We start from the raw sequence: 9,378 nt of genomic DNA, 5'->3' as shown, positions 1-9,378 counted from the left end.
AAAACCCAGCAATCTTATTACTTGTCTACAAATTCAAAGGAAATTAAATAAGTCTACTATCCCTCCCACATTCATTACAATGTTATTCACAATAACCAAGAACTGAAAACAATATAAACATTGATAAACTAATGGACAGATTGGGGGAAATATCCACAATGGAATAAATTCACGCAAATAAAGAATAAAATTGTATCATTTGCAACAATATAGATTAAAAATGGAAGTTATTATGTTGAAAATTATGCCAAACAGAGGAGAACAAGTACTTTATGCCCTTGCTCATAAGTGTAATATAAAGAAATATCATGGAAGTTGAGAACTGAATGGCAGTTACCAGGGACTGGGAGAATAGGAGGAAAGGAGAAATGGAGACAAGCTGATCACTGAACATTAAGCTACAGTTTCACAGATGTTCTGATGTATTATCATGAAGCAGGATGATCATCATTACAGTAGTGTCTTATATATTCCAAAAAACCAGAAGAATGTACTTTTGAAAATTTGCACAATAAAGAAATTGTCAGTGGCTATGTCAGAGGATCAGCAGGTGGCAATCAAATTCACAGAATGGCCCAAGGCCCACCAGCATTCATGTCCTTGTAGGGTGCATGTTGGCTAGGCAAAGCCCTGAGAGACTTAACTCCAAAATGTCTTTTGCTACTGCTGTGTCTTTTCTTATTTGCTGCTTCAATTTTTTTCTCAGGAATCTGGTATAGTGTGAATGGGTTTGGAAAATCACCACTGTCTTTAATATAGTCTGATTATATCACGGAAATAGCCCATTCTATTGGATATTTTTACCTGTGGATTATTATAATTTCCTCCTAAGATAAACTGTTTAACTGAAGCAATGATTTTTATACAATAATAGTGTTAGCTTAAATAGAATTTTGATGATTGAGGGTCTTTAACAAATGTAGTAAGGGATTATGATAGAGGTTAACATAAGTAAAGAACAAGATATGGTATTGCCCTTGCCCCTGATAAAGCAGGGTATATGGAGGATAGAAAGAAAGAACAAAGAAGTATTACACTGACAGTTTCTCTTGAGGAGTCATATAAATTGTGGCTTAAGCTAATGATTAAGAAAAACAATTGAGCAGAAGCCCAGCTAGCTCAAGCTCTTTCAATCTTAATATTGAGAGATATGTTCATGGATTTCAATGCACATCATAGCTGAGACAAAGCTTTAACTATGATGCAAGGTTAGGGTAAGATGTTTTTGTTATAAAAAACCTTGGGAAACAATCTAAAGTTTAGAAAGATACATAGTTGAGTGAGGAACTCGTTGAGGTCAAGAAAAAAAACAACAAAGAATTTTGGTTATTATTAGCTGACATATCTTACTTTTAGGTTTGATTCTTTGTATCTATTTCTTCTTTTAAGAAGAAATGTTGACAAATGGGTATGTACCCTGAGGATTTAATGTATAGATGACTGATGTTTTTATACAAAAGTGTAGATTTGTGGTTCTTCTAAGATTTCTTATAATATTACTTTTGAGATAAATAATAAAATGATTGGTCCTTTCTTTGTAACTGAAAAATGTATCCTGACAGCCGAAGAACTGGCCGAAAAAAAAATACATTACTTACTAATACTATGTTAATCTATAGTAGGTTGTTTGGGTATGAATGTATGAGGCCTTGGAGACAACTTGTTTTTCAACTGTAAAATGCTTAATCATGTAAGGAATGTGGAAAACATGCTGTTTTTTTTTTTTTCTTTACTCGTATTCATTGCAATCATTCATTTCAAAAATAAAATGTAATTACATTGTAATTTTTATACTGCTTGAAAGACTTTTCTGGTGTATTGAATCTGTAAAGGAAAAACAAAGTTAAAAGGAAAATACCAACAGGAACAGACCACATACATACATCTAGACAGAGGTAAGAAAACAAATAAAGAACAGAGAGAGAACAGAGAAAGACCCTGAGAGAGAGACAGAGAGAGAGAGAGAGAGAGAGAGAGAGAGAGAGAGAGAGAGAGTTTCTCTTTTTCACCAGGCTCAAAGAGTTAAGTTTAACTCCTCTCCCCAGACCCTGGAAACTAAGTTTACTTCCTCAGATAGAAAGGTCAAGTTGAGCTCTTCTGCCAGTTATTGGCTAGAGTCTAGACCCAATTGGGGTGGCCTCTCCCCTATAACCTCTCCTGCCCTGAACTCCCTGGTTTGGCCCCTGATCCTGCTGCTCCTGTGCCCTGTCCCCATCAAGCACCCTTGGAGCTCTGATACACCCCCATCTATCCCAACTGGGAGCCTGCCACCCCTAACCTGTGCCCTATACTGCCCACTGTCCTGCTGCTCTGGTTGAGCATTGGCACAGAGGGTGGAACCAACAGTCCACCCTACTTCAGGACCACATGTAATTTCCACCTGCTTGGTCTCTGACCTCACCTCCAGTCCTCTACTGGAGTCCCAGGACCCTCCCAGAGGCCTGCCTATCTCTGCTGGACCACTGTGAGTTTCTGCAGGCATCTTCTACTGGATTCTCATCCCTGACCCCATCCCTGTGTCCCTGTCTGAGGAGAGACCTCCTATAGAGATTGGACCACCCAGAGCTAAAGATATTGAAATTCTGACCAACATAAGCCCAACTGGGAAGTACCATAAAGAGAGGGGGAAACCCCACCAACACCTACTGGAAGAAGCTATGGGAAGGCGGCAAAACAAGAAGACACCCAACAACAGAAAGACAAGCATGATACCACCAGAATCTAGGGAATCTACACCAACTAGAATGGAACACAACAACAAAGCAGAGGAAGCAGAAGGGAATGACTTAAAAATTAAAAAAAAAATGATAGAGTCCCTCAAAGAAGATGAGAGATAATCCCTTAAAGAAATGGAAGAAAAAAAAAAACAGTGGAAGAAATGAACAATTTCATTAAGGAAAGTAAAGAAAGTACAGAAAGCAAAGAAAAACCAATTAAGCAGGTGAAGGAAATGGTTCAAGACTTGAAAACTGAAAAAGAGAAAATACAGGCAACATAAACCGAAGGAATGCAAGAAAAAGAAAACCTGGGCAAAAACTCGGGAGCTACAGACACAAGCATAACCAACAGAATTCAAGAGATGGAAGAGAGAATCTCAGGCACAGAAGATAAACTAGAAGAAACAGATTCATCGACCAAAGGAAATCATAAATCCAACAAATGCTTAACACAAAACATCCAGGAAATGTGGGACACCATGAAAAGGCCAAACCTAAGAATAATAGGCATAGAGGAAAGTGAGGAAGTCCAGGTCAAAGATGCCAAAATCATATGCCACAAAATCATCGAGGAAAACGATCCAAATCTGAAGAAGGACATGCACATGAAAGTACAAGAAGCATACCCAACACCAAAGAAAAAGACCCCTTGAGATATAATAATCAAAACCCCTAGAATACACAATAAAGTAATAATATTAAGAGCAGCAAAGGAAATAGGATAGGTAACATATCAAGGCAGACCTACCAAAATAAGGCCTGACTTCTCCATGGAAACCATCAAGGCCAGAAGGTCCTGGATAGATGTTCCACAAGTATTAAGAGACGACGGGTGCCAGCAAAGGCTACTATACCCAGCAAAACTCTCAATCAGTATAAATGGAGAAAACAAGATATTTAATGACAAAACCAGATTTTCCTAATACGTATCGACAAATCCAGCCCTACATAACATATTGGAAGGAAAACTCCAATCCAAGGAAAGTAACTGTGCCCACAAAAATGTAGGCAACAGATAATCCAACTACACCAGAAAACAGGGGTAAAGCACAACAAATGTAGTCACAATACCACTGCCAACAACAAACCTAAAACAAACAAGCATCAACAATCAAAGATCCTTACTCACCCTCAACATTAATTGTCTTAACTCACCTATAAAAAGGCACATGCTAACAGACTGGATACAAAGACAGAATCCATCCTTCTGCTGCATACAAGAAACACATCTAAGCTTCAAAGATAGACATTACCACAGGGTAAAGGGATGGGAAAAGATATTCCAATCAAGTGGAACCAAGAAGCAAGCAGGCCTGGCTATCCTAATATCTAACAAGTTAGACTTCAAACTAAAATTAATCAAAAGAGATGAAGATGGTCATTTCGTATTCATCGCAGGAGAAATCCATCAACACAAAGTCTCAGTTCTGAACATCTATGCCCCTAATACAAAGTCACCCACATTCGTAAAAGAAACACTACTAAAACTCAAAGCTCATATAACTTATAGTGGGAGACTTTAATACACCACTCTCAACACTAGACAGGATCACAAATCAGAAAATAAACAAGGAAACAAACAATTAACAGAAGTTATGTCTCAACTGGGGTTAACAGACATCTATAGAACATTCTATCCAAAGACAAAAGAATATACCTTCTTCTCTGCAACACATGGAACTTTCTCTAAAATCAAGCACATACTAGGTGACATAACAAACCTCAACAGATACAAGAGAATAGGATTAGTCCACTGTAGCTTATCAGACCACCATTCTTTCAAATTGGAATTCAACAACAACACAAATAGCGAACACCTACAAACTCATGGAAATTGAACATTGTACAATTACACCACACCTGGGTCAAAGAAGAAATAAAGAAATTAAGGACTTTCGAATATTCAAAGAAAATGAGGACACAACACACCTGAACTTATGGGACACATTGAAAGCAGTGCTACAAGGGAAGTTCATTGTATTGAATTAACAGCGAAAATGAAAGCCTTAGAACAGAGAGAAGAAAACTTATGCTGTAGGAGCAGACGCCAAGAAATAATCAACATGAGGGCTGAAATCAACAAAATAGAAACCGGAAAACAGTACAAAAAAAAAAAAAAAAAAATCAATGCAACAAAGAGTTTTTTTTTTTTTTTTTTTTTTTTTTTTTTTTTTTTAAAAATCAACAAGATAGACAAACCTTTATCCAAATTAACTTAAAAGCACAGAGAGAACATGCAAATTAACAAAATCAGAAACTAAAAGGGGAACGTAAAACGGACACAGAGGAAATCCAGACAATTTTCAGGTCATACTTTGAAAATATGTATTCCACAAAAATTGAAAATTCAAAGGAAATGAACTAATTTCTGGATAACTATCACTTACCAAAATTAAATCAAAAACAGACAAACAACTTAAATAGACCTATAACACTCAATAAAATAGAAGCAGTCATGGAAAGCCTTCCAACCAAAAAATGTCCAGGGCCAGTTGGATTCGGTGCAGAATTCTACCAGACATTCAAGGAAGAACTAATACCACTACTCCTCAAACTGTTCCACAAAATAGAAACAGAAGGTTCATTGCCAAAGTCTTTTCATGATGCCACAATAACCTTGGTACCCAAGCCTCACAAAGAAACAACTGAGAAAGAAAACTAAAGACCAATATTCCTGATGAACATCCATGCAAAAAAAAAAAAAAAAAAAAAAAAAAACTCAATAAAATATTGGCAAATCGAATTCAAGAACACATCAGAGAAATCATCCACCATGACCAAGTAGGCTTCATCCCTGGAATGCAGGGATGGTTTAACATACGAAAATCTATAAACGTGATACACCATATAAACAAACAGAAAAAGAAAAACCATATGATTATCTCCCTAGATGCGGGAAAAAGCCTTTGAAAAATTCAACACCCTTTCATGAAAAAGGTCTTGGAGAGATTAGAGATAACAAGAACCTACAGAAATATAATAAGAGCAATATACAGCAAACCAACTGCCAACATCAAACTGAATGGAGAGAAAATTGAGCCAATTCCTCTAAAATCAGGAACAAGACAAGGCTGCCCTCTCTCTCCATATCTCTTCAATATCGTACTGGAAGTTCTAGCTAATGCTATAACATAACAAAAGGAGATCAAGGGGATCCAAATTGGAAAGGAAGAAGTCAAACTGTCTCTATTTGCAGTTGATATGATAGTTTACATAAGCGAACCAATTATCTCTACCAGGGAACTCCTACAGCTGATAAACACCTTCAGCAAACTAGCAGGATACAAGATAAACTCAAAAAAATCAGTAGCCCTACTTTTTTCACACGACAAAGAGACAGAGAAAGAAATCAGAGAAACATCACCCTTTACAATAGCCACAAGCAACATAAAGTATCTTGGTGTATGCTTACCAAACAAGTAAAAGGCCTATATAATAAGAACTTTGTGGCTCTAGAGAAAGAAATTAAAGAAGATACCCAAAAATGGCAAGATCTCCCATGCTCTTAGATAGGTAGGATAAACATAGTAAAAATGGAAATCTTGCCAATAGCAATATACAGATTCAATTCAATGCCCAATAAAATTCCACCACAATATTTCACTGACATTGAAAGGATAATAATCAACTTTATATGGAAAAGCAAAAGACCCAGGATAGCCATAAAAACCCTATACAATAAAAGAACTTCAGGAGGCATTGCCATTCCTGACTTTAAGCTCTACTACAGAACTATAGTTCTGAAAACAGCCTGGCATTGGCATAAAAATAGACAGGTAGACCTATGGAATATAATTGAAAACCTTGATATTAACCCATGCACCTATGAACACCTGTTTTTGACAAAACAGCTAAAATTATACAATGGGGAAAGGACAGCATCTTCAACAAATGGTGTTGGCACAATTGGATGAGGGTGTGTAGAAGACTGCAGATAGACCAATGTCTGTCGCCATGCACAAAACTCAAGTCCAAATGTATCAAAGACCCCAACATCAATCCAGCCACATTGAACTTCTTAAAAAGAGAAAGTTGAAGGAACCCTTTTTGGCATAGGAGACCGCTTCTTGAACATAACTCCAGAGGCACAGACACTGAGAGAAACAATTAATAAATGGGACCTCTTCAAACTTAGAAGCTCCTGTAAGGTAAAGGACACAGTGGACAAGACCAAATGGCATCCCACAGACTGGGAAAAGACTTTCACCAATCCTATATCCGACAAAGGGCTGATCTCCAAAATATACAAAGAACTCAAGAAACTAGTCAACAAAACACCAAATAACCCTATTGAAAAATGGGGTACAGAACTGAAGAAAGAATTCTCAATAGAGGAAATCAAGAAGGCTGAAAGACACTTAAGAATGTGCTCTACATCCTTAGCTATCAGGGAAATGCAAATCAAAACAACTTTCAGATACCATCTTACTCCTGTCAGAATGGCTAAAATCAGAATCACCAAAGAGGTCTCATGCTGGAGAGGATGTGGAGAAAGGGGAACACTCCTACACTGCTGGTGGGAGTGCAAACTCATACAGCCATTTTGGAGATCAGTATGGTGTTCCTCAGGAAAATGGGAATTAGTTTACCACAGGTCCCGGCAATCCCCCTCTTAGGCATATACCCAAATGGTCCACATCCATGCAACAAAGGCATCTGTTCAACTATGTTCATAGCCACACTATTTGTAATAGCAAGAACCTGGAAGCAACCTAGATGACCCTCGATTAAAGAATGAATAATGAAGACGTGGCATATCAACACAATGGAATACTACTCTGCAGAAAAAATAATGGTATCTTGAAATTCACAGGCAAGTGGATGGCACTTGAAGAAACCATCCTGAATGAGGTAACCCAGTCACAAAAAGAGGAACACATTATGTACTGACTCATATATGGATTTTAGACCTAGAACAAAGGATCACCAGCCTATAATTAACACCACCAGAGGAACTAGGATACAAAGTGTATTCTAAGAGATTCATATAAAGTCCCTCACAGAACCAGGAAGGGACAAGTACCCCAGAGCACAGGGGAAGTGTGAGGGCAGCAAATGTATATGTATATATAAGTAGGAGTAAATGAGGGGGAGGAGAGGAAAACATGTGTGACCAGGAAGATTGAGCCCGGTTAGGAATAGAAGACAGGAGGGAGAGAGAGAGAGAGAGAGAGAGAGAGAGAGAGAGAGAGAGAGAGAGAGAGAGAGAGAGAGAGCATAATAGAGGGAGCCAATATTGGTTTGAAGATAAAAATTGAACACAAAGAAAGGTCTAGATAACTACAAGACTGCTGCCAACTAACAATATGAGCTTCCGTGGAAAGGCTACCATAAATGCCTCTCCTGGAGAGTGAATGTGATCAACAACTAACTTATCCATGGAGCCCTCATCTAATACCTGTTGGAAACAGAGCCAAAACCCACACATAAACACTGAGTTGAAGTAGAACCCAGATGCAGATGGAGAGGACAAGACCATGTGGCAGAAACCCATAGAGAGAGCTTACCTGAACCAGGAGGAGCTAACAGGCCACCAGACTGATAGCTGGGAAGCCAGTATGGGACTGAATCAGGCCCCCCTGAATATGGGTCTCAGCCAGAAGTACTGAGCAGTCTAAGGGACCTCAGACAGTGAAGCCAGGATGAATCCCTGGCGCACAAAATTGATTGCTATCACATCCCCCCATGGAGGAATAACTGCCTTAACCTAGAGACAGGAGAGAAGCCCTAGTCCCTACTTCAAATGACCTGTCAGATCTACATGACCCCAGTTGGATGGCATTCCCCTACATATGGAATTGGGTTGGAGGGATGGGAGGGGAGAGTAGTTAGGGGCATGTGAGAGGGCAGAGAGTGTAAAAGAGAGGGATGGAATGAGATGGAACTGGGATCTACATGTAAAATAATAAATTAAATGAAAAAAGGAAAGTCAAGTTGAGTGATTAGTTTTCCAACTCTATTGGATCCCTCTCTATCCTGAGCCGCTGGAGCCTGTTCTTCTTGTTAATATTTGAAAAGATTTCTGTAATGCAAACTTTAAATGTATAAATATGCAAAAATAATGAAAAATAATCCATTAATATGTGCAAGCTTTATATATTATCCAAAATAATGATTTAGCATGATAAAGTAGTGCATATCTAGAATTTCCAGTACTTGGTAGTATGAGGTAAGTGTATCGTAAGTTCAAACCCAGCTTTACCTACCTAATAATGTCAAGGTCAAGCTTGCTACTTAGCATGATATTCTGAAAATTGTCAATAACTTTTGTCTATTGTTATCCTGGTTCAACTTATGCTTGGGTAGACATGTTGCTAAGATTTTTATGGATATAGTATCTATTATTCCTAAGAGGCTCACAGTAAATGCCTGGTAGCTCCCACCCTATACAAAAATCTACTGAAAACTAAAGGGAAGTATTCCTCCCAGAGTAAATGTTTAGCATGTGTGTTATATAAATATATACATATGTGTATTTCTTGCATAAATATGTATGTATTTGTGTTAAATATATATGTAGCAATAATAAGTATAGAAGAGGTCATGAATTTGGGAGAAATGAAAGGGGAGGGATGGAAAAAATGTAAACATGTTTCTCATGTATGAAAACTTCATAATAATAAAAATTTAGAGTTAATTTCTAAAACATAAACATAAATTT

Source organism: Phodopus roborovskii, unplaced genomic scaffold (assembly GCF_943737965.1).
Source record: "Phodopus roborovskii unplaced genomic scaffold, PHOROB, whole genome shotgun sequence".
Taxonomy (NCBI): domain Eukaryota; kingdom Metazoa; phylum Chordata; class Mammalia; order Rodentia; family Cricetidae; genus Phodopus; species Phodopus roborovskii.
Note: the sequence above shows the minus strand (reverse complement) of the source record.